Source organism: Furipterus horrens, unplaced genomic scaffold (assembly GCF_987537825.1).
Source record: "Furipterus horrens unplaced genomic scaffold, mFurHor1.1.pri manual_scaffold_2, whole genome shotgun sequence".
Taxonomy (NCBI): domain Eukaryota; kingdom Metazoa; phylum Chordata; class Mammalia; order Chiroptera; family Furipteridae; genus Furipterus; species Furipterus horrens.
In genome coordinates, this window is record NW_028327172.1 from 204,532,873 (window position 1) to 204,559,770 (window position 26,898).

The following is a 26,898-nucleotide window of genomic DNA, read 5'->3' on the forward strand; positions in this document are numbered from 1 at the left end:
TACTTTGCCATCATGACTAAGGTGTAGATGCTTGCAAAGATTTTTGTTTTTCTGGAGAGCATTCTGCACTCTGATAGAGTTCTGTGTAGGGTATCCACTGGGGGGAAAACCTGCCCATTGTGTCCTTTGGCTTCTAAGTTCCTTCCATATGTCAGAGGGGCTGTACTTTGCCCACAAACCCCAGAAATGCACTCTGAGAAGAATGCCCAGCTACATCCCTCACTGATCACTGACTTCTCTCATTTGTACTTAATATATTTCATATTTCTAATCCCTATCATCTTGATTGGCTCCTGGCTCTTTTGATGACAAGTAATACCATATACTAATGATGTGCTCTAAGGTGATGAGTTTCTTCCTTGTAAAAACTCTGATATTGATGGCAAAGTGATACTCAGGGAAGTAACACAGGTAGAAAGTGGTAAAACTACAGCTCAAAGCCAAACCTGGCTCCAGAGGCATTATACCTTCTGCTTAGTCACACTCCCTTGCCTCTATTCTAAAGTTTATAGGGCTTGGGATCTAAAGCCACTTGTAAACTTTGATTTGATGAGGTCAATTATTCTTAAAATTTATTGCCAGTAGAGAGTGTTTATGCATTTTATTAATGTGTTTGCTTCCTCCTAAATGGAAGTCATTGACTTCAGTGTAGGAAGGCATCTCATGCTTTAGAGAGTGAAAAATTAACACCCACATTCAAATTTGTTGAGCAATTAGCCCCTTTTTTGCTTCTGTTGATCTGGGAATTTTTGCCTTTGGAAATTAAAAGAAAATAGATACCTAAGGAAACAAGAGAATTTAAATAGAAGATTAGGTAACTTGCATGTCAAGTTCTTTGGAATCTACAGGATGGAGATATGTATAAAAACTTGGATCACCACTAATTTATAAATCACTTGATTCCTGCCCCCAAATGCATTTATTCCACAAAGGGATGTCTATAGTATTTACTTATTCTTTATTCTGCCAATTCACTTTGAAAACCCAGGCATGCCCTTAGCAATGCCCTGGCTTCTGGGGAAGATACTGGAGAAGGCAAGACCTGATCACTGGCCCAAGAAACAAGCAATATTGTTGGAAACACCAAGAAAGCTTGAGATAATTCAATGATAATACAAAACAATATGACTGGTGCTAACATTAACGGAAGATACGCTAATCTGGAAGGGATTTCAAAGAAGGGATATGTCAATGTACACTCCGTGGCTGGAAGAGACTTCATGAAAAGCACAGAGTTGACCTGGGCTCTGGAACTGGGTAGTAGTGTGGTAGAGAAAAGTCAACATTTCTTGAGGGTGCACTGTACTGAGCACTGAGGTTACCCATTTACTCTTTACCAAGCATCAGTATTACTGTTTCCACTTAGAAGTTGAGGAAACCAAGGCACTTGAGAGAGGTAGAATTTAGGAGCGGTTAGTATTTCCTGTGCTTGGCTCTAGGCACTACCATTTTGATAGTTGTGTGGTCACATGCAAGACACTGAACCTTTCTTTGCCTTAGTTTCCTTCTTTGTAAAATGGAGATTATAATAGTATTTACCTTGGTAGCATTATTGTGAAGTTTGAATTAATGGATGGCAAGTGCCTGGAATAGATGCCGAGTGTGGTTACTACTATCATCAGTACCAAGCACCTTGTCCAGATTGGAATCCAGGTCTGACCCTAACTCCATGCTCATTTCATCACAGCCTGGTTGTGAGAGGTGATCCTGGTGGATTCATCACCATTGGAGGCTGGAGTGCAGGATGAGGTACCATTGTGGCCCCATGAGGATCCATGAGGAGAGTGTTGTGATGTAGAGGATTTGGAGTGATGGATGATATGAAAGGAAGTTGGGTATGGAGGGGGAAATACTAGTGTCCCTGTCAGGGCAGGATGCACTGCTGATATCAACAGTCTGGTTAGGCTATGACCGGGTAAACATCACTACATACCTATTTCACGGACTTTGATTCGGGTCTGGTCTGTGGGAGTCCCTTTCTGATACCTCATGCCTCCCACAGTGTGCACACATGTGCACACACAAACACAGTGGCACTCAGCATAAAGTCCAGATCCTAAAAGGCTAAGCTATACTCTTATCCCTTGTTTTCCCACAGTGCTCCACGCAAAATTAATCTGTAAGCTCCCGAAGTCCATTGGAATGTGGACTTTGTGAGGGCAGTTCTGTCACACCCCACTTGATCTCTGTCACTGAGGGAAGTGCCCAGCACTTAGTAGGTACTCAGTGAATGATAGGTGAAAAAGTGAAGGGATGAGTATATGAAGGTTCTTTCGCACCTCTGGGCTTTTGCAAAATACTGTACCCTCCCACTGAAACTGTTTCCCATCTTTGGTTAACTTGTTGGCTTTGTCAGTCACCTCTTCCAGAGGTGTTTCCTGCTTTCTTCTTCCCCATTTAAAAGACCCGAGTGAGATGTACAAAATAGCCCCTCGTTGTTCCTTTCTTGACATTTGTCACATCATATACAAGCCATTCTCGTTTGGTGTGTCCCCCTCCTTAAACTGTGGCTTCCTGAAGGATGAGACGAAGGTTTTCTCACTTGGCACCACACACTCTGTGCCCAGCAGTGTGTCAGACACCCAGGAGGGCTCCAGACCCACCTGTGAACAGCAGTCAGTGGGCATGTCACGCACCCACTCTCACACATCCTGCCAGGAGCTTCTGTTCTGGCCCCTCAGAGAGAGTGAGTCACCAAGGTAAGTAACAGGTGACTCGGGACAGTGGCAGATGCCTCTCTCCTCCCTTTCTGGCAGCAGAGGAAGTGCAGCACAGCCTCCTCTGTCACTCTGGCAGTTGGAATTCAGAGACATGAGCCGCTGACGGCAGAAGGAAAGCGAACCAGACAGGAAGTCCGTCCTCGGCCTCAGGACTTTTAATGAGGGTTCTCCAAAGCAGAGTTGCTAACAAACCATCCTGGACTCCCTTGATCAGTTTAATTGGAGGACAGACGATCTTAACGTTTTAAAAAGCTGACAGAAGGATCTAATCCCCTCCAGCTAAACCAGTGCCTGGGAAGCTCCCTTGCCTGGATACAGGCAATGCTTGCGTTGTGACCTTTAGTGGATTTTAGATCACTATGTTCCCAGTTCTGTTTATGAGCACGATCTTAATTTTGTCCTTTTGAGCACATACAGAGTGACACCAAACTGTCCATTAATTCTGATGTCTTGCTACTGGAAATATATTTGAGCAAGAGATTGCTTTGGGAGAATTTTGATGCCTGTCTGTGCCACAAATTTTGTTTATCTATTTAAATATGCTTTTTATAAAGCATATTTAAAGCTAATTCTGTCTTTTTACTCCCTGACTATTTAGAAATCACTATGGAATTTCCTATTAATTAAGATGTTTTTTTTTTTTTTTTTTGCATTAAATGTGTTTTGTTTTCTTAGCAAATTAAAATACTTGGAAAATTGAATTTTTGAATTACTAATATGTATCACAGAAGCTGATAAATGTGAGATTAATGGCCAAAAAGAAACATTTCAGATGGATAATTTAGATTTTTATCATTTATTAATCATGGAAAGTAAACCTGCTGTATAAGTAATTTTAGTTTTATCAAGAAGATAAATTGTTCTGGCTAATGAACGTATAGATATTCTATGCCAAAGGCATTTGGAGTAATCTGTTAATCATTTAACTGTATCAGGGCATATGCTATGTCTTCATAAAGCAATTAAAACGCATAACTTTCCCCGCTGAAATGTGTGTTGGCCTTCACCGCCTAAAGCAAATTAAAATGGCATTTGTCTTAGACTAGGTTTCAGTGGCATAATATCTAAAGGCAAAAAGCACGGGAGGCTGTAGATGTCACGGCAAAGAAAGACTCGTTCAGTCGCTCACTCTTTGGGTGAGATTACAAATCATTCCCAGAGTGGAGCTGTGCTAATGAGGAAGGACTTTCCAACTCCCAAGTGCCTATCACAGTGGATGGGTTCTTGGCGGAAAATCCCAGGGGACCTTTCCCCCTACCAGTGCCTGGGGATTTACATCTGTAGCTCCCATTAGCACTAATGGGTGCTCCCCGCATACAAACTGTCCTTTCACTGATGGAGGAACAGACCCCTGAATAATATTCTTGCTCCATTTATCTGGTGTTTGGAGACAGACAGAAGGCTGTATTAACAGGGCTTTGATAGTGTTGTGTTACCATTATGCTAATAGAGATTTGTGTCAGCTCTTTTTTTAAAGGGTCATAATTCTACTTTTAAAACTCTTTAAGCTGAAACAAATTTTTAAATATTAAGATTTTTTTTTTCTTCTTTTTTCTGTTTTCGCAAACGAGCAGTCACCACCACCACCACCACCACCACCACCCCCAAAATAAGTGGCTATTTTACTCACTGAGCAATTGTAGAAGGTGATTTTCACTCCACTTGTTTTCCAGACATACTTGCCCCAAGCTCAGGGCTCAGCTTCAGTTCTTTCTTCCTGTGTTTTCTGTCAGTAATGAGTCTCAGAAGCTCAGCATAAAGCATCGGTGGCCTCCTGTGGAGACCAAAGGCAAAGAGAGGTGAAGTAGTAGCTTGAGATTTTGTGAAAACTGGAGGCTGAAGCCCACCTGCATTGGAAATCAGATTTCTGATTCCAGGCTTGGGTGAGACTCCAACAGGCAGGTTTTCCCCAGAGCTTGTGCATGGGGTGGAGGGTACTGAGGTCTATCTGGGCTTCCATTGTCTTGCAGAAGGCACTGGACACTGATTTCACAGTAAATGTGTGATGAGCCAAGAGAAGTACAAACAGACATGTAAGATTGCCGTTGGCTTTTGTCCTTTTCTCTTACTGGCTTCATAACCTCCTCAAGTCTCAGTTTCCTCACCTGTAACCTAGGGAAGGCAAGTTGCTCAAATAGTATGTGTTTTCCTAAGGAGTCAAGGGATTAATTCACACGAAAGCTTTAACTCAAGGCCTAACCTAGTGTAAGTACTCGAACTTGCCAATCCAGTAAGCCGTTTCTCCTACCCCAGGGTGGCGGGAGGACAACAGTGTTACTCTAAATGACACCTCCCCCCATGGAAACAAGACAAGTGGGGAATAAGTGCTCCCCCTAATCAGGTTGCAAGGTGTCCCTGAATCCATTCTTTAAAGGGCTTGATGTACAACTTTCTTAATTATCTGATTGTACAAAGTCTCCAAAACCTTTATGTTATGCACAGATGATGTTTATTTTTCCGTTTTTTGAACACCGACATCCATTAACCCAGGTTGTATGTGAGGCCCATGGGGACATTCGTGAAAGGAAAAAAGGCAGGAGGCACAGTCATTTCATCGTGGGTAAGATATAAATGTTGGCACTTAATAAAAAATCCAGAAAGAGCCATGTTTTATGTAGATGAAATCTGGGGAAAAAGAGAAAGGCCCAGAGGGACTTTTGAAGGAGGGGAGTTGATACAGAAGTGCACAGGACAGTGGAGGGTCACGTGGGATATGACAGCTGCCTTGTGTGTGTGTATGGGCATCTTGGGTGGGCTTTTCATCCTATGTTCAGCAGAAACTCGCTCCAAAGCATGTTCTGGCAAGCCCAGCTGCTGCCCCCTGAAAACTCTAACCAGATCTGATTGTACCGGCTGGTCCACCTCGGGCAGCTCTGACCCCCTAGCACCTGTCAGGGGCATTGAAGGGAAGAATGACTCCCATTCCTGCCTCTCCTTGCCTCTCCCCCTTTCATCCCAGGCAACGGACCTATTGCAACAAGCAGTGGACGTACTGCTCCCGTGCCCTACACTGCCTCACGGCCCTGGTCCCCGCCCCTCCACCAAGTCTTCAAAGACTTTCTGGACATGCGGACAGAAGCTGTCTTGTTATAGAGCCAGGACATCACATCGTAACAGCGCCTCACCTCCCGTTCTTCCTTATTACCATTGAATTGTCTTCTCAAATTATTTTTCTTTATTGGGTTCCTCTTCTAAGTTTTTGTCCTAAAATAAAATCCGCTTCTTTACTGGTGACAGAGGCCTGTGCACAGCAGTCTTTGCTCCTTTTTGGTGCCTGGGGAGCTTCTCCTGGGAGAGGAGGAGGGAGGGAAGGTGCTGCCTGGGCAGCTCGGATGTGGGCATCTGGCCAACTCCGGAAGGCTGGCCCACTCGTGAGTCTTGAACACAGATTCCCTGCTGAGGAGCATGTTGATGCCAGCAGACTGCCAGGTGGGCCCCCTGATGTTTGTAATACACAGATCCATATCAGCGTTATGAAGTTCCATATTAATATGATGCTAAATAGGGATTCTGATGCTGGCAAGAGGAGGCTGGGGAAGCTTTGAAGGAGGTGACCAGTAGAAATGAAAGCCCCAGGACCAGAAAGCAGCACACTTGCAGGTGACTGTCGAAATGCATCAGCAGGAAAGGAAGCTCCAGCAGCATCTGCCTGCATTATTCCTGGTTCCAGTCCAGTGCATGCACTCTCCTCTTTCTCACTGAATTTGATGCTTTGTGGAAGCTGCAATGCCATAAAAATAACACTCTAGTGCATCCTTCACCCTGGAATCTCAAAGCCCTCTATGGACATTTAATATTTATCTAGGAACCTGGGATGTCAGCTGAGAAATATTATCCCAATTTTACAGATGAGGAACTTGAGATTGGGTAGTTAAGGGACTTAGCAGAAGTTACTCTTTGCCTACTGAGTGGTAGGGCCATGCCCTGGGCCAGATCCCAAAAAACTAGTTCGAGCCCTTGGCAGAATGGAAGAATGTCCTTTGTTTAAGAAGAAGAAAACAGAGTGTGCCCTGGATAGACTGGAGGAAGGCAGGACATGCAGCCTCATCTCCTCTCTCTGATTTTGATTTCCCTCTCGTCAGGCTTGAGGGAGTCGACTCATGGCCTGTTTAGTTGTTCGCTTCTCTGCCAGCCTTGCCAATTAAACCTGCCAGGTCAGAATCATGGCTAGAGCGTAGTTGGCAGTTTCAGTTACAGAAATTCCAGGAAGCATGAAGGGGCCCACTTGGGAGAAGGACATCTATAATGGTTAAGAAAAAGAGAGAACTGTCACAGAAAGGCAAAAAAAAAGGACTCTCAGTCTAGAAAGATGGAGCCTGAGAGGAGAATATCATCCAAATCAAAGGAGTCTTGAAGGTTTTAGAGAGGTCAGACCATTAGTTATAAGGTCTGGAATTCTAGAACTATGGGCATATTTTCTCCTTTTCCTTGACATTGTTCCTCAGGTTTAAAGGGTAGTTTTGCCTTTTTTTGTGTAAATGTGAGACTTTCTGTCTGGAAAGATACATATATTAAAAAAAATGGTTTAAAGGCCTTTGTAGATGAGTCATCTATTTTGAAGGCACCTATGTGACTATTTGGGTTGATACCAGGAGGCAATGCAGTGGTTCTAGTTTCCAGCACCTTGTGTCTGGCTACAGAAGAAAACTGAAATAGTGGGTGTGCTGGTGCCTTATTAAACATTTGCTTACTGTTTGTAAAGCTCTGACAGTGGGCTGTGTGGTGCCGGGGATACAGAGCTGCATGCAATAGAGTTTCCACCCTGCCGATGGGGACCCCCAGGCTAGTTGGGGGAGGCAGACGTGCAAATGAATAATTATGGAGTTGTGGATGAGCTGCTGTGGAGACTGTTACACTGTGCTATGAGAGCACAGAGGAAGAGGTGATCCGTGTCAGGGAAATTCTTCTTGCAGATTATGTTCTTCCCAAATTGGCCTCGAGGCTGGCAACTGGATGGTGGACAACCTGGTTCCTTTTATGGGTAAACAAAAGCTGTTCTGAAACACTTGATTGAGTTGAATGTCTGTCATGTCCTATGGAATTTTAGGAGACACCAAGAGTAGAGAATCTGCTTCTGGTATGACAATAGTGTCCTTGTGACCTGTAGCATATTCTGAATACTATTAGGGAAAGACATCAGTGTCGCCCTCTTAGGGCCAAGTCATTCTATTCTTTGTTTCTCAGGTGTTTGTCAATAATGTTAGAATGATATCCTAGGACCCATTTATTGCTTGGAACATAAACAGGTAGTGGGTGTGTTTTGTGACATGTTGTATTTGGTAGGGTCCAGGGTCCTTTGTGCCAGAGCCTTGGATGCACCTGCAATAGCCATGATCATTTCATCCTCTGAGGTTCCTGAAGATGATATAGATGGCCAGGTGAAATAAACCACACTAAAATAATAATGGAGACTCTGCTCCCTGCCCCAAACTATGAAAGCCAAGGTTTGGTCATCTGGCTGGGCCAAGAGAAGGTGGTGGAAGACTCCACCACCCACATCCCACACTGGGGAGACCTAACTGGCCTTCATTCTCTTGGTTTCTATTTCAATTCTAAACCTGCTCTAGATATCATTTGTGAGCATCAATATGGAGCAGTAGTTCCAAGAGAAGAGACACAGAGAGCAAAGTGTCTAAGAGCCTGCGTCCAAAGGGACCACACAAACTGACTCAGCAGCTTGAGATCTCTTGCTTTATCACATCATCTAGTAGTACCACGGCTTGGTATATCATCGTTCTCCTATTCCTCTCTAAAGGAGAAGCAAGTGCATCGCTTGTGTTGAGGACAGTTCTTGGTACTGGAGGGACAGAGGATCTTCATCTTCCTCTGATGGTTGGTGTGAGCCCCAAGGAAGGAGAAGTGGGATGGTTGTAGGCATAGATTTTACACAGTTTCTAAGACACCTGCCCAGCACTCCTTTTGGCCAAACTTGCTTAGTTGAGTGTGCACAGCAAATCCTCTCACAAGCTGCCTGCATAGATGGAATCAAGTCATCAGGCTGAACCTGGATCCCAGCCAAGGTGGCTGTTCTTCAGCACAGTCAACTCAACTGCCTTTGCCCATTTAAGGCTGGAACAGTGAAAACTAGGTCAGTTTTCAGAGAAAGTTTTTATCATTTCTATGTTAGCATGGGGGCAAGAGTGTGGATTCTAGAAGGAGTTGACTCTGGGTTGAATCCCTGTGTGATGTTTAGCACATCCTGTAATGCTATGGTCCCCTTGTTCTTTATTTTTCAGAACAAAAAAAGTATGTCATGAAAATAATAATGAGATTCGTGAGGATTAAAGTAATAATGAATGTAGTCTAGGCAGCCCTGTACCTGGTATGTCATGGGTGCTTTCATGTCCTCATCTGTAAAATGGGGTTAAATATGATTTGCAGTATTCCCTCACTTATCGCGGGTATTACATTCCAGAACCCCCTGCGAAGTAGGAACCTTAACTTTATTCTACACTCTTAAACCTACGTAACAACATACGTATACAGTACCTCAAAATTCCATGATACAGCGAAAAATCTGCGATAAGTAATTAAGTATAATATAAAAAAAAAAATCCCACTATATAGTAAGGCTGCAATAAGTGAACCACGAAATAGCAAGGGACTACTGTAGACCTCACAAGGTTTTTGTTAAGATTAAATGTGTTAATGCATATAAAACTCTGGGTGTGTAGTTCCTGGCATATAGTGAACACTCAATAAATGTTCTTTTTACTAATTTGTACTCATTGCTATTATTTTTGTACATTTATGTGAAGATTTCCAAGGAAGACCTCATGAAATACTGCCCCTCCCCTCTTAACTGGCCAAAAGGAAGATTTGATTTGAAAAGTCCTAGTAAGTGGCCAGAACATTGCTGTCAACCGACAACCTGAAAGCATTTCCATAAAATTTCTTTTTAAAAAATAACATCTTTCCCCAACCTTAGAAAGGCTTAAATATTAAAATGTAGTTTTTTATAGTGATTTTTTTGTTTTGTTTTTGTTCCACAGAAGTACTTTTAAAAATAACACAAGCCAGTATTAGACAAATGTTTATCTGATTATATAAGCCCATCAACCAAGAGAACATAATAAGGTAGAGTTACTAGAAGTTCTAAATGTGAAAAACAGGCATATTAAAATGAATGAAAAATTATAGGTATTACTGCAGTAAGCTGCTTGTAATATTCTTTAACAGCGTATATTTCCTGAAATCGTGCTCCAGAGTGATTTGCTTGCAAAATGAAAGGAAGCCAGTTTCCAAGGTCTGCTTGTGTAACCAGCAAATACGCCCAACCTTTGTGTTTGTTTATTGTAACCTTTTTTGTTTGTTTGGTTTTTAACTTTCTGGCTTTAGTTAGATGAAGGTTAGTCTCTCTTGATGTGGGTTTTCAGAGCTTAGAGTCACACGCTGCTGTTATAAGCTCAAAAGTCTGGGAAAAATAGGTTTGTGATGAACCTTTCTGGAAGGAAGAGGCTGAGTGTTCCCTGGGGGCCAGGGGCCCGAGGCAGAGTCTAAGGTGTGCTGTGTGTGCTATAGGTGGAGGTGCAGAGAGGCAACCCCGTATTCACACCCCCTAGAGCAGGGTCATGAGAGATGGGACCCATGTGACTTTGGGGTTGCCGCGACTTTGAAGGAAATGATCAATTTAGGCCATGTTGCCCTAGATTTTGATGTCTGCTGGGAATAACATTGAAATCTGAGGATCCCGTAGGGGAGGATGATGGGAGGAAAATCCTCTCTCTGCAGGGTACCGAATCTGGGGTGTATGTGCAGTCGGGAAGCTGGCGTCGCTTTGCTGTTGTTCTGCCTTGGAAGTTGTCTTGAAAGTGCTCTTATTACTTTTCAGGGAAGTGACCCCTGTCAAGAGAGTGTAACAGCCACAGCTGTGCCCAGGATGGGGGACTGGGGAGTGATAAGCGTTGGGACAGAGTCAGACGCAGCTGGCACTCTGGTGGAGGAAAAAACGATGATGGCTGTTCCTTTTCTCTCTCCCACACCAAAGAACACCTCACGAGAGACTCCGGGTGCTTGTCAGAAAGATGAATTGCTAAGTAGGAAGTTTCAAAACTGCTGGCTGTTGAGAGTAACATTCGAACGCAACATGTTCAGGCTTGTCATGGAACAATGCATTCTGAGGTGCACCTGGGTGAGCCTTGAACCTCCAATATTGCAATTCCCACCAAAATAAATGATACTTTGGGCAGATTTGCATCGATACTTTGGATAAATTCTGAGGATCGTCCTGTAATCCATGAGTGCAGTGAAGCCAGCCAGCTGATGCTCCCCTTGAAAAGGTCAGGATAGCATTGCCTTAAAAAGCATATTTGTATTTTTGGCTCCTGGTAACTCATTATGCATTTTGTTCAGATGCCCCCCCCCCCACCTTGGGTAGCCAGAGTTGCCTTTGGTTAAAGTGGTGGGGCTTGATTTAAATGAACATAAAACAAGAGTTTAGGGAGAGGTCTTTTGATAGGGTTGTATTGGCAAAACACAATTAAAAAAAAAAAAACACTTCTAATACCACTCAACCCCTTCCCCCCCACATTTTTTTTTCTAGTCAATTGTATTCTAGAAATCCATTCTCCTTAGCACACACTCTCATCTGCATTTTTATTTGTGTTCCTATAACCGTACTTTCCACTAGTTGCCCTGAACTCATCCCTTTCATTTTCCCGATTTATTGTTTATCTCATAAACAGGAGGGGGGGGAGTAAAATCAATGTGTTCCTGGGGAGGAAGTGGGAAGAGGGGCCCCTCATGCAAGCTTGTGTGTCAGACTGTGTGCAGGCAGCAGAAGTCAATTAGCTTGCAGATTTCAGGAGAGCCTGTCATCAGTGTCCTCTGCCAGGGATCATGCAGAGTGCCAATTACAATTGATTTCTCAATAAAATTGTGTTCAACCTTCCCCAACATGATCCGAGACAGAAATGCTAGAGAACTGCAGAGAACTGTCTCACATTAAAAATTTTATTCTTTTCAGTCAATTTGGTCTTGGAGGTTTATCATTGCGATTAGCCTTGGTCCATGAGATGTGCTCAGCTCGCTAGACTTCACAAAACAGGCAGAGTCAGCTGAGGAAGTGTGGGAGTGATGGGCCATCCCCCAGGCTATGCCTCTAGGGCAGGGCTCCTCACCAGCTGCCACAGGAGGATGACACCAGATCCTGAGATCCAACAGTGCAGGAGTTTGTTTTCTGTGTTTTGAATCACATGCTCTGAGCCCAATGGCTCTTTACAGTAGATTGCTTCCCTTCTCAATGATCAATCAGTCTCCTGTCTCTCTCTCTCTCGTGCATGTACATGCTCAAGCACATACTTGGACACCCCTCGCCCCCAACACCCAGACGCCATTGCTTTGGGAACCACCAACCAACCAGCCTAATTAAAACACGTTTTTCCAACTGCTGGAGCAATTCCCCAAATGCTACGCCTTGCCGCCATAATGGTGGGCCTGCTCAATTGCTACCTGTAGAGGCTCATCTTGTGCAGAAGTCAATCCATTTAGTGCTGCTTTGCATTCTGAAATGTAAAACATGCATCTTTCTGTCAGGAAGCTAAGCTCTTCTAAGGAGGCAAGAAGTACATGCCTTGGGATAATATCACATGACTACCTCTACCACCTTTCTGCCATCTTTACCAAAACACTTCAACCTTCAGTGAACAATTACAGTGGGCCAGTTCTGTGCTGAATATTTTTTCATTTCAGGCATTTTGATTTATGTCACTACCCCCTCAAGTTAGCTGTTCCCATAGCTTAAAAAAACCCAACTATCTTAACCATTTTTAAGTGTATTTGAAGTGTATTAAGTACATTCCCATTGTTGTGTGACCATCACCACTATCCATCTCCACAACTCTTTCATCTCGCAAAACTGAAACTCTGTAGCCATTAAATAAAAATTCCCCATTTTCCCCTTCCTCTAGTCCCTGGAAACCATCCTTCTACTTTTTGTCTATGAATTTGACTCCTCTAGGTATTTTATGTACCTGAAATCAGGCAGTAGTCATATTTTTGTGACTGGCTTATCTTACGTAATATAATGTCTCCAAGGTTCATTTCCGTTGTAGTATGTGTCAGATTTCCTTCCTTTTTAAGGCCAAGTAATATTCCATTGCAAGCGCATACCGCTTTTGCTTATCCGTTGATCCACCGATGGACATTTGAGTTGCTCCTAGCTTTTGGCCATTGTGAATAAGCTGCTATGCATATGGATATAAAACGTCTCTTCGAGGTCCTGCTTTTAGTTCTTGCGGGAGGAGTATAAACTTCAGAGGGTAGTTCTATTTTTAATTTTTGAAGGTCCCGCCGTGCTGTTTTTCACAGTGGCATCACTTGACATTCCCAGCAGCAAAGCCCAAGGGTTCCAATTTCTCCCCATTGTGGCCAACACTTGTTACTTTGCTTGTTTTATAGTGGCCATTCTAATGGGGGCAAGACTAAGTGCTTTCTGTGCCCCGCAGCCACCCTAGGCACTAGGCGGTATTATTTTTCTCATTTTAAGGATCAGAAAATGGAGGCTTGGGATGTCAAATAAATTGTTCAAGGCCACAGAGCTGATTACACTCAAATCCAGCTGGCTCCAGAGCCATTCTAGAAAAAATTAGGTCCCTGTTCTCTAAGGTCCCCTGTGTTGGCTCTATTGGCAACGTATCAACAAAGAATTGGGGGCTTTTCTTTTTTCATTTAATGGCTAAAATTGCCATGTACCCTGTCAGGGAAACAGAGCTCTGCGCATTGCATATAAGCACAAATAAGACATTATTTCTTTATTATTCTAAGAAAAGCAAAGGAAAAATAAGCTAAACAACAAGGGGGCAATTTATTCTTTATGCCATAATAACTTTCCTAATTGGGTAAGTAAGAACCAAATTAGTGACTCCTCCTAGGGTTGGAAGAAGATTGGCTTTTCTGTCAGCCCAAGCAGAACATGCCTTTATAGAGAACTGGTAGCCCAAAGAGTACTATTTTAGATCCAAGGTGAAAGGCATATACATATAAATAAATGCATGTGTTTGATTGCCACTGGCGAAGCTTTTACTTAGCAATCCTATAGCTGATACCGAAATCTGCCCCCTCCCAGCTAAGTAAACTTAGGAAATGTGCTCATTTCTTTGAACCTCAGTTTTCTCATCTATAAAATGGGAATAAAAATACCTAGTTTGTAACATCTGTCCTCTTCTCCCCAAAGAAAGGCTGAGAACAAACTAAATCTCTTATGTACAGTAGAAAGTCAAGTTTAGTACCCACCACAGATCCTTTTGGTTCAGTTTACCAAGGGATATTCCCCTATTGAAACTGATGACTTTGTCACTAGTCAGCCCTGGGAATAAAATGGCTCAGCTGAGATGTGATATCATGCCAGGTAGCAGTGGGAAAGCAGGGGGCATTATAGCAAAGATGCTCCCTGTGGAGTTGGATGAAAACCTGGAGACTGGGGCAGACGGAAGTCCAGTGAACTAGTCCAGTTTTGGATTTAACATTAATTTAATGCTATTGGTTTGGGGCATATCATGGAAGCTCTCCCAGCTAAAGGCCCCTAACCTGCAAGATGAATAGCTTACTTTTTCTACTAAGTCTATCTAGTTTTCTTAATCTTCCTGTAAATTTGATGTAATTCTGTCTTTAAAAAAAATCACTTTTGTGCCTCTTCTTCTGAATTTAGTCCCCCAGTGAAATGAGTTCTTATATATAAAGAGCTCAGCACTTTTCTGGGCACTTAATAGTTATTTAATATTTTTTTTTTCTTTTCTCCTTCCTTCCTTCTTATCATCCTTTCTGCTTACAGTGTGGAAATTAGCAAGATTCTTAGCTAAGGCCTGTGGTACTACTTCCCTGATATACATTCATTTTTTTTGTTACTACCTGGACCTAATTTATAGCTACTTCTTAGATGAAGATGGCTGGTCACATATTCTGAACTCATGAGATGAGTCCCTCAAGACATTATTTACCCAAAGAACGTGGAAATCTCCTGAAAAAGAACTGAGGTCTCATAATCAGAGGCTGCATTCTGGAATCCCACAGACATGGACTGGAATCCAAGTTCACCTTCCTCGTGGCCACATAAGTGAGTTGTGTTTAGAGATATAGTAGAAGTCTCAGGTCCTCAAGTCTTCTTTGGCTTAAATTCCAGTTCTGCCACTTAATAGCTGCATGATCTGGGGCAATGCTTAACCTGCTTGTTGTGCTTCAATTTCCTCATGTGTGGGAAGGGATAGGAATAGAACTTAATTCATAAGGTTGTGAGGATTAAATATGATACCACATATAACTCATTTAGAACAATGCTTGGTGCAATTTAGTAATATGTGGCTATTACTCTTACAACTATTACTACCACATTAATACTATTACTTCTATGGTTGCTGCCACATGGGGTCATCTGCCTGCTTAAAAGCATTACTCTTTCATGATTGATAGATTTAGACATCTCGGGAAATACACCTTAAAGCACAATTGCTAGGTGTTATGTACTGACTTTGAGTTCTAAAGGGATTACATTTCTTTATTTAAGGAGGATTTTTCATACTATTAATAAAGCGTGTTAATAGTTACTCTTTTGCCAGTGGAGTGAGATTATGTTTTTAGCATGAGAGTTAAATAGGTATATAAAATGTAAATTATGTAAAATTTTTATTCAATTGAAAAGATCTGTTCAAACACCCACCACACTACAGTGTAACTTTTCCCAGAGTACAAATAAGTTTAGTGACAGGGATGAGGATTTAGCATTTAAAGTCAATAAATAGAAATATGTGGAACATAAAGTTGAAAATTCAAGTGGAATAAACTCCTCCAGAAAAGCTCTCCTTTTTTGGTATTAAGCTATTATCGCAGGTGGGTGCCTTCCTCTAACAAACGTGTGCTCTCAGTGCCCAGAGAGTGGCTGGTTGGTTGGTTGGTTTTTAAACAGGATATTATGAGGGAATGTGTTTCGCTTCTCCCAGAGACCACCTACCATCAGTAGCAAATAATACTGTGCATATAAAAATGAGCATTCCTTTTCCCCTTAGGCTATCTCTTTTTAGGCTCACACTCAGATTCTTACAATTCCAATACCTCAAACAGCTGCTTCTATCCTCTAGTCCTCTCTCCATTAGATAATTCAACACTGCTTTGAGTAACTGATGACCCAAATCTCCTTAATCCAGTGCAGCCATAATGCTAGACCAGTGACTGGTGCATATTTTTCTAATTTACTCCACACATTTTCTAGTTCCCTTCATGTCTTCATGGTGTTCTGATGATTGAAGGAGGTTACACCCTGAGGTTTGTTGGCTAATGCTAGTGGGAAAAGGGGGTCGGATAAGCAAGGCAAAGATTTCATTTCTCTGCCTTGGTACTGAGCACAGTATGATAACATTCTAAATAATGGGCTGTGGTTTATTAAGCAATTTACTGTGCCCAAGTTAAATGCTAAGAATGTAAACGCAGGATCTCATTTAATACTCACAAATAGCCCGAGACTTTGTTGCCAAATTACAAATGAGGAAACTGAGGCACAGAGAAGCAAAGCATCTTGCACCGTCATTCAGTTAATCGCAAGAGTGGCTGAGATTCAAACCCAGATCTAACTTTGAAACCTTACTCTTATTCACTATAAATATAATGTTTGGATGGATGGCTTCATCTAACTTCCATTTTTCACGGTCTCAGAGATTTAGGATTGATAAACTCTGTCTGACTTTTTAGTTTCTTTCTTGCCCATCATCTTTTATTTAGGCAGTGTGGTGGTAGTCATCAAGGCTGGTGCCTAGTTTTCTATGTATATGACTTTTCACAAATATTCCATTTCCTCTTTTTTTTTTTTTTGCCATTTTTACATATGCTTTATGTCCAGTGCATGACACAAGACTAATCCCTTAGATTATTTGGGTCACCCTTATGGTCCTCTATTTGTCTTATATTCTGAAGAAGAGTTAAAATACTTCATATTAACTGGATAGAGGTATTGGTTGGGCCTTCTCATTACCAGAGAATTTAGAGAATCAGAAATTCTGCTGGACCTAAACGATATAATTTGACTGTATGACAGAAGAGTTTCTTTGAAATTACTTTTATAAATTGAATGTGTATTTACTATATTATCTAAAATAGATCAGATAGTTTTAAAGAGAATATGGAGAAAGGGAGGAACAATTAGTATGCTTGGCTACAACAGAGGCAAATGTAAAAAATTAAAGAACACAGAAAATGTAGATTATTTTCATGAAAATTCTACGGGATCTGATTCTACTTGGAAAGCTCTTTTATTTTCTGAAACTCAGCTTTTCTGGAAGACTTTATTCACTCATTCATTCATCCTTTTATTCATTGTAAGAACATCTGAATGCCTGTTATATACCAACTATCTTGTCAAGCTCAAACCAACATCTTTTTCTGACTCACATTATTTTCAATAATGACAATAAGAGTCATTAGTTTTAGAACCCCAGAATCATTGTTTACACCCTTCAATAAAGTCCAATATCCAAGTCTTGCCCATTGCTTTCTTCTGTGATGTCCGCGCTCTTCATTTAGTTTATTATTATCCCTCCTCTAGAGTATTATTATTTTCTTCTAATCAGTCTCAAGGCCTCCAGTTTTTAGTCCATTGTGCACATCACTGCTGAGAATAGTTGTCCCAAGTTGACACACTCATCAAGCTCAAAAGCCTCAGAACCTTTCCCATTCTCTGTAGGTTTCAGTGCTCACTCTATAACCTGACCTCCCAGAGAAGTTCAAGGCTACTCCCTCGGCCCACATGTTCATGCCTTGCTTCCATTTCTCCCTGACTCAAACTTCGAGTTTAAGCCATACTGTTGCCTTACCAGCCCCTCTTCTTACTAACAACTAACCAGGCTTCTATTGTGTCACTGCTACTTGCCAGACACACTCATTTTTAGAAATTAAGAATGCAGACACGGTACATGTGAACTCTAGCTCAGCCCCTGGTGAGCTGTATGATTTGGGCTAGTGCTTTAATTTCCTTAACCCTCCATATTTTTGTTTGTAAAATGAGGATACCAATAGCCCTTAACTCAAAGGAGTATGGTGAGTATCAAAAGAGAGGATGGACATGGAACCCTTAGCATGGGGATATCCCACAGAGTAAATACACAATCATAGCTGCCATTATTATTGATATCACTTATTATAGAAGATGGCCTTTTAAAAAATGTGCTCCACTCTTCTCAGATATAAAGGTATTGCCTTTGAAATGCCTTTCCAGAGGGTAGGAACTATATCTTTGAAAACATTCCCCATTCTTAGTACACTATCTGGCATTCAGTAAAATATTTGAATGGATGATAAAGTTCTATGAGCAGACTATGTTCTAAATAAAATGTGTATTTGATTTGGTAGCAAGGCAGATAAAATTTCTTTTGAAATACGTTAGTTGTCAATGAATATTTAAGGACCAGACTTGCCTTGGACAGTTTGCATTTTGCACAGATAGATTCCACAGTACCAAGAACAACCACTACCAAAGTGTTTCTTCTAAGGAATGGGGAGTGGGAAGGTTAAGGTAAGAGATGTGAAAATCAGTGTGTTGTCCATGTAACAAGCGTAAAATAGCAATACAAAAAAAATTTTTTTTTTCATACATTCTCTAAGTTCAGGCTGGATATAGACAATGTTCTCACAGGCACCCTGTGGGATGAGATGCATTTTATCAATATTGGAGAGATTGGCTTGAACCCTGTCTGAACTCTGGTTTTCAGAGGGTCCTGCAGGGGTCTATTTATAGTTGCATTGCTTATTATATTCATTACTCTTTGTAAGTCTTGAGTTTTAAAATTTGGTTCATAATATATATTTACTCAGGTATATCATAGCAGGTCAAAGAACCATTGTGGCCATTGGAGATAATTGGGCAAAAATGAGAAAAAAACAAATCTAGGTAGAGAAGGAAGGTGTTGACCACAGAGCTGAGCAGAAGAGAGAGGCCCATAATTATGTCATCTGTTGTTAAGAAAGGATTCTGATGGAAAGAGGGTTCTGTGCATCTGTGTATAAGTGTGTTTGTTAGAGTCCCATTTTGCTTTAAAAAAAAGATGAAAAGGAAATACTGCAAGCAATGATGATGAGAATGATAAATGCATTAGAGGGCACGACTTACTATACGAAAAGAGATTGAAGTGTTATAGAAAAGATAACCTAGAGGAAAAAAATAGCGAAGGAAAAGGGAAATTGTTAATACTTCTAAGCACCTGAGAGGTTGTAACATGAGTGACATTCATTTTGGAACTTGAGCGCTTCAAAAGACATGCTTAGTATGATTTGGAGATATATATTTGCCCATTTACCCACTAAGTTCAATGGCAGTGAACCAGAACAGGCAGGAAGCGAAGTGTACAGTCTGAAGAGTTGGAAAGAAAACATTTTAAGTGTTTATGTTACCTTCAAGGAATGATATTATTAACTTTCTGCTCTGTAAGATTAAGAGTGACATTAAGCATGAGAGATTGTATAGCTTCTCTGTGTGTGTTCATGAATAGAATCTCTGGCTGGTGTCAGCCTTTGAAGTGGTCTGGGATGGGCTTGCTGACTGCCAGATTGTGAGTACTTTTCCTGGTGGCTGAGAAGGACTCATTACAAAGCACTTAATGATGTATAATCTAGTGGTTAAGTGCAAGGGTTCTTTACCATCTGCTTGGGTTCAAATCTTGACTCAGTTCCTTACTAGCTGTGCAATATAACAAAGAGTTTAATCTCTCTAAGTCTTAGGTTTTGTTATGTATAAAATGAAAATAGAGAATAGTACCATCTGAAAGTGTTCTTGTGAGGATTAAAATATATATTAGCTCATTGCAGGGCACATTGTAAACACTTGAAATCGTTAGTTGCTATTTACCCGTTTGTTCAAGAAACATATTTAAGGGTCCACTTTAGAACAGGCTAATCAAGGTGCTGGGGATACAAGAGTGAAGTGATTAAAGGTCCTCCTCAAGGAGCTTAGTTTCTAGTGGGAAAGAGAGAGTAAACACATATGTACATAATATTTCAAGTAGTGATAAGTGCAATGAAGAAAAATAAATCAGACAAAGAGATGGGGCATTGAAAAGCATCACTCTAATGGATCCAAAGTTAAGAGGGACAGAATGAGTTTGGGAAATCATAATAATTCTCTGAGGCAGAATGATGGTATGGGATGGAAAGGAGTAATGAATAAATGAATGATGACATGGGAGAAGGATGGAAAACTAAGAATCTCTAATTATGTATTGGTCAAACTAAGCTCAATGTTGTAATAAACAACCATCACAACTCCACAACTTAATACAATAGAAATTAATATCTCACTCATGTAGCAAGTAGTTTTCAGTATTAATCCAGAAACTCATATTTCTTCCACCTTTGGCTCTACCAATTCCTGAGTCCCAGAGCCCTGTAGTGAACCTTCTGCCTCTAGGGGCAGAGTAGCGGAGAGGCAGCATGGGGGATAGCTTGAGAGATTTTTATGAACAAGGTTGGAAATAGCACATGTCCTTTTCTTTCATGTGCTATTATTTAGAAACTCACTCCAATGGTCATACCTAACTGCAAAGAAGGCTGGATGGTGAACTCGAGCTGTGTGCCCAGGAGAAGAAGAAACGAGATTTGATGAACACATAGCCAACAGTGCCTGCCATGTATGGCATGCTAAGGATTTTGGATTTTATCCTGAGGGCAATAGACATTGCCTGAGGTCATTTAAACCAGTGAATGATCACATTTGCATTTTAGAGCAAGGTGTCTGGTAGAAGAAAGATTAACAAAGCCAGTCTGAGACATCATGAGGTGTGAGCATGGGAAAGAGAAGGTTGATTTGAGAGGTGTGGAAAAATTTTAAATGGACAGGGTTACAAATTAGTGGATGGGAAGTAGAGAGGACGGGAATTGATATTGAAGGATCAAGAACTTTCAACTGTCGTTCATGGAGAGAAGAGAAGAAATTTCTGAGAGGAACTGAAGAGTTTGAGGAACAGAGAACCCCATTTTCTTTTATTCTAACTCATATTTTAGTGAGCCTGTTTTCTGAATCAATATTGCGGCATCTTTTCTGAGCTGTGCCATTGAAGTTGTGAGGTCGGCATATGTACAATTGGGATTATTTTGGAATATCCAGGGTGTGCTGTTACTCTGTATCTACTGTTCTCTCTTTTCCTGGCTGGTTTGGCTCAGTGGATTGAGCGTCGGCCTGCGAGCTAAGTGTCGCTGGTTCGATCTTCCAGTCAGGGCACATCAGAGAAGGAAAACTCTGACTCCAAAAAACCTCCGCTGCCTTGCGGCATACCTCTTCAGGGGAAAGGCTAAGGGAGTAAACCCCGACAGAAAATCCGGAGCCGGAGTCCCTAAGGCGGTTTGACGTTGTAGTCAACACCGGCAACTCCTGCGGCGCACCTGAAGCCAAGCTGTATTGACTCCGTCTTTCCCTTGGACCCTTCAGCTGCGAAGAGAGGGGGGGTCTGCTGCATGGGCAACAGCAGACCCTCCATATCACCCTGCCCAGGCTCTGTAGCTTCAGCTTCACTGGAGAGGACACTCCAGCGTCATCGCAAGATGTCGATTCAACACGGGAGGAGACAGATACCGTGTCACTCCCGAGTCGGACTGCACAGCCATTCTCGGCGGTGCAGATAGACTCTTAAGAAGCTACACCATCGTCTCTCGAGACGGACGGCTGCCGACGACTGTTCTCTCTAGTTCATATCTTTATCCACTCACAGTATATGTTCATTTGACATTAATTGAAACCTTAATATGTGCCAAGAATAGTGCCTGAAACTGCCAACTAAACTGTTAAACTGTGACACCTATTTCCCTGTGAATCAGCAAAACAAAACAAAACAAAACAAACAAACAAACAAACAAACAAAAAAAAAAAAACCACAAACAAAAATAATTGAAGTACTTGGTATTTTCTGTTTGGCCAGACTATGTGATATAGCACATATGTTGCTGGTTTTACTAGTTTTAGACTATGAATTGAGAGGATGTCTAATGTGCTTGTTATGGATTGAATTGTGTTTCCCCCCAAAATGTGATTGAGCCTTAACTGCCAGAATCCATGAATATGACCTTATATGGAAATAGCGACTTTGTATATTTAATCAAGTTAAGATGAGATCATACTGTATCAGGGTGAGTCCTAATCCAATTACTGGTGTCCTTATAAGGACCATAAAATTTGGACACAGATGCACAAGGAAGAAGATCATGTGAAGACAGAGGCAGAAATTAGAGCAATGCATTTACAAGCCAAGGAATGCCAAGGTTTGCTGACATCAGAAGCTAGGAGAGGCAAAAAGGTGTGTTAGAATTTTCAAGAGAAACAGAAACAATAGGACATATTTTTGTGTTACCTATATAGATATAAAATACATCTATAAACAGTAAACCTATGAATTATCACACACACACACACACACACACACACACACACACACACACACAGAATTTATTATAGGGAACTGGCTCCTTTAAGTATGGAGGCTGAGAAGTCTCACAGTTTGCCATCCCCATGCTGGAGGTCCAGAAAAGCTTGTGGGATAATATGCTTCCATCTGAGTACAAAGGCCTGAGGACCAGGAGACCCAATAGTTTAAGTTCTAGTTCAAGGACAAGAGAAGATTGATGTCTCCACTCAAGCAGACAGAGAGAGCAAATTTGCTTTTCCTCTGTCCCTTTGTTCTATCCAGGCCCTCAATGGATTAGATGATGGCCATTCACATTTGGAAGGGTGATCTGCTTTACTCAGTCTGCTGATCTGAATGCTAATAGCATCCAGAAACACCCTCACAGACACACTCAGAAATAATGTTTAACCAAATAACTGGATACCTTGTGGCCCTGTCAAGGTGTTTCATAAAATTAACTATCACAGAATAATTTCTCTCCAAAAGTCTTAAGAGAGGACATGGCTCTCCTGACACCTTGATTTTGTACTCCTAGCTTCCATACTTGGACAGAATACATTTCTCTTGTTTTAAGCCACCCAGTTGGTGGCACTTTGTTATGACAGCCTCAGGAAACTAATGCATAGTGTGACACTTAATGACAGCAAACAGAAAGATGTATTTTGACAGAGAGGGGTGTTGTATCTTTACTCAGCATCTAAACTAATAATTAATTTAAGAATATTTTATACTACCAAATTATAAAACTATTTTTATATGTATTCCCAATTCTCATATAACATAATCTCTACTGTAAAAAAGAAGAAACTAAGGCTGAGTTAAGGAACTTGCCCTAGTTTACATAGCTAGTGCTATTGAGGTCCTCTGCTTCAATACTCATCCCTGAAACTAGGGTGATCCCTTCTGTGCAAGGAATAGGAAGTAGGTTTGTGCTGAGTCACCAGGTACCACCCAGGGAAATTAGGAAGCAGTGACCCCGAAGTCTGTGGGTAGTTCCCCCTGAGAACTTCTGTGCTCAGTAGGGCTTAAAATACATGCCGGTGTGGAAAGGCTTACCTTTCTCCCCTCCAAGAGCACCTCTTGGGAAGTGCAAAAGATAAGTGCAAATAAGGAGTTTTTCTTGGAGTTGTCATGTGAGCTGTATGCGGGGAGTTTGCAATTTTCGTCTACTTAAAATGTTTTCTTGGGTATTGCCCAAGTGGCCTTCTAACTGCTGGAGAGTGAAGTGTGCTTTCTAGTGACCAGCCTTAGCAATTAACTGGGTGCCCTGTGCTCCGGTGGAACTCTGTGTCACCATATGTCATGTTGAGATGCACCCAGTGCTCTCTTAGCTCAGGGGTTCTGCAAGCTGAATGTGCTTGATGCCTAAAATGTCTCAGACCAGTTGCATATGCCTCAGCTCAGACTTTCCACTCCAAGCACTGGATTAAAGAAGCAATCTTTTGACAGAACAAAAAGCTGTTAATGCTTGGTGGATAGTTACGAAGTGTGTATTCCTTTCTGAAACAAATACAAAATGGCTTCTCTGATTCTACCGGAGCTTTCTGTGCAGTGGCCATGATTTTGACTAATGAGGTTGTATTGCCTAATACTTTCTGCTGTTCTTGCAGGTATCAGAGCGGTGTCTTTTAAGAGGCTCATCATAGTACAACTCAGATTAGAATCTGACCCTCAAGGTCTTTTAAAAGAGAAAGGCTTTGTGAGGAACTGCAGACCAAGATGACAAAGTGGCATCTCATTTGCTTTCTATGGAAGTGAGTGCTCAGGAGAGCTGAAAAGGAGGAGATCGGCCGTGTTCCCAGGCAGACTCAGTTCCTTTGGTAAAAGCGGCAGGGGTCCTTGTTACACTCGCTGCCATCTTACTCAAAAGAGCTTAGCCTAGGCGTTATGGTTGACGTGTCTTAAAATTCAGTTAGTGATAGTGCAGTGACCCAATTTAACACCCTTTGTTAAGTGAAAGCCAATGTACACATATGGCATTTCCAGGCCAAATTGATCTACATAGATGACATACTCAGAATCTGAAACAGTTGGCTTTCTTTGTCCTAGAATTGAGGACGTGGAGTTTCTTTTGTATGTCTCTATTTCTCCCTAAGTTATTTATACTGTGGTAAGAGCAGTGGGAGATGCAAAATAAATAAAATCACATTCCATTTTCAAGTTTCTTACCACATAATAACTGGTTTAAGATAAAAGCAAAAACCATAACAACCACCACAAAAATCATATCTGTACTTTAAGTGTCTTACATATTTAATACCCCTCATAATTACTTATCATTATTCAGCTCTATTGTACAAACAGACAAACTGGGTCTAGTAGGTTACAAATAGGTAAAGTACTACCAGATAAACCCCTGTGGTTGGGCTGGAGAGGTGGATAGGAAGGTGTAGAAAAGGTGACTTCATGTTTCATGGACGAGGTAACATTTGAACTAGGTGAGAAAAGACACTCTGTATTGATGGAGAGAAGTGAGAAAAGGCATGGTGATACAGGTACCAGGCATGTCCAAGGAATGGTGGTGAAATTTGCTTGGAACCCATAGCAACACAGAGCAGAAAAGTAGATGTTGCAGTAAAGCCAGTGCCAGGTTATTGAGGGCTCTGCACCCCAAGCTACAGCATTCAAAGACCTTTTCTTCAGTAGGACAGAAGAGCCCTTGAAGGGCTTTGAACAGGATAAATTGTAGGAAGATTAATTTGGCAGCCACGTCTTTAATGGACTCAGGTGGAGGCCTCAGGTGAGTTGGAGACAAGGAGAGAGCTCTCCATTGGACTTCTGAATTCAGGTGCCTATTCGTTCTTTTAAGATTCAGCAGAAGTCATCACTTGATTCAGTAGGAGAATATTAGTGTGGGGAAAGGATGAAGGGAAGTCATCACAGTTTGCTGATTCCAGATAGCTTAGAAGATGGTAGCTTCACACAACAGGTTAGGAAACCCTGAGGGACAAAAAGAACATTTTAGAATCGACCACTCTCTCAGTATTGCTGATGATTGGTGTTAAAAAATAGTCAAGTGGTTCTTTGTTAATAAAATAATATAGGATAATAGAGGCAATTCTACTACTAATAAACTATGTGAACAACGGAGTTTATATGTCAATGGGTTCTTTAAAATTATAACCACCAATGGTATCTCATTATACTAGTCTTAGTTTGGGGGCTAAACAATTAATTTATATTCTCATAGGACACATATGAGTTTATATACAATATATCATGGTATTGAAATGAGTTACACAAAAGATGGCTTTTAAGTACAGAGTCATTAAGATGGTTAATATTAGAAAGAAAACCTCAACTAAGGTTTTTTTTCCCCCTCACATGGTCTTCAGTTGATATTTATATGGCCTGGTAACTATTGCACTGCTTCTTTTGTTTCTCTCTCAAAAACACAGAATAACTTAAGCTGCCAGTAGTTTAAGGAAAACAAATAGCATGTGTTTTCTGAAGTCCAGGATTATGCAGTACACTTTAAATTTTAATATCCACTGATAGAGACCTTAAGAGATCCAAGCACACTGGAGTGTGGGACTTCAGCTCTCTTTCTTTCCTTCTTTTTTTTCTTTCTTTAGAAAAATGTTCATGCTGGACCATGGGGAGGGCATGTAGGCAGAGAGGGTGACTATCTGAAGTGGAATTTATTTTTTATCACAATCCATGCATGTTTCCTTTTGGGGCAACTTGGTGTATACATTTTTAATATTATGAAGCCACCAGTGTTCATATAAAAACAGCTGAATACATATCAGCCTCCTTGGAGATCAGGTTTTAGAATGCAGAGTGGGTCTGTTAGATGGTAAAACTTTAAGAAATCTCTTTTAGATATTTTTAAAGACATTTACTTATCAGTAATCCAGATGGCACTTGAAATGATTAATAAAAAACTTTACAACTAGGTAAAACATTGGTTACTGGATAAACATTCAAAGGGTATATGTGATAAATACTTACATGATATGAAAAACAAGGACAGAAGTAAAATTAAAGATGTAGCATAGAGTAATATCTTTATATTTATTTTTTATTTGGAGGGTTTTATTTTCAGTGTGAGGTGCTTTCTTATGACTTTATACTCCACATTCTGATAACCAGAGTAGGAGTCTTTAAAGAGCAACATGGTATCCATATAATTCACTCCTGAAAACAAAATGTATTTTTTAAAATCACCTTCCCATAGTAGGGTTCATACTTGGGGATCCATGAATGTGCTTTAAAATGTCTGTCAGCTCTTTGAAATATATTAGAAAACTCACATGCACATGACTATGCATTTTGGCGAGAGAGGTCTCTATATTTTTATTTTTAAGTTTACGTTCCTAAAGGTGTTTGTAATCCTTGGTAGGTAGAGTCGTCGGCAGCCGTCCATCTCGAGAGACGATGGTGTAGCTTCTTAAGAGTCTATCTGCACCGCCGAGAATGGCTGTGCAGTCCGACTCGGGAGTGACACGGCATCTGTCTCCTCCCGTGTTGAATCGACATTTGCGATGACGCTGGAGTGTCCTCTCCAGTGAAGCTGAAGCTACAGAGCCTGGGCAGGGTGATATGGAGGGTCTGCTGTTGCCCATGCAGCAGACCCCCCCTCTCTTCGCAGCTGAAGGGTCCAAGGGAAAGACGGAGTCAATACAGCTTGGCTTCAGGTGCGCCGCAGGAGTTGCCGGTGTTGACTACAACGTCAAACCACCTTAGGGACTCCGGCTCCGGATTTTCTGTCGGGGTTTACTCCCTTAGCCTTTCCCCTGAAGAGGTATGCCGCAAGGCAGCGGAGGTGGTAGGTAGAGTACCACTGGGTTAATTGAAGGTAGATATAC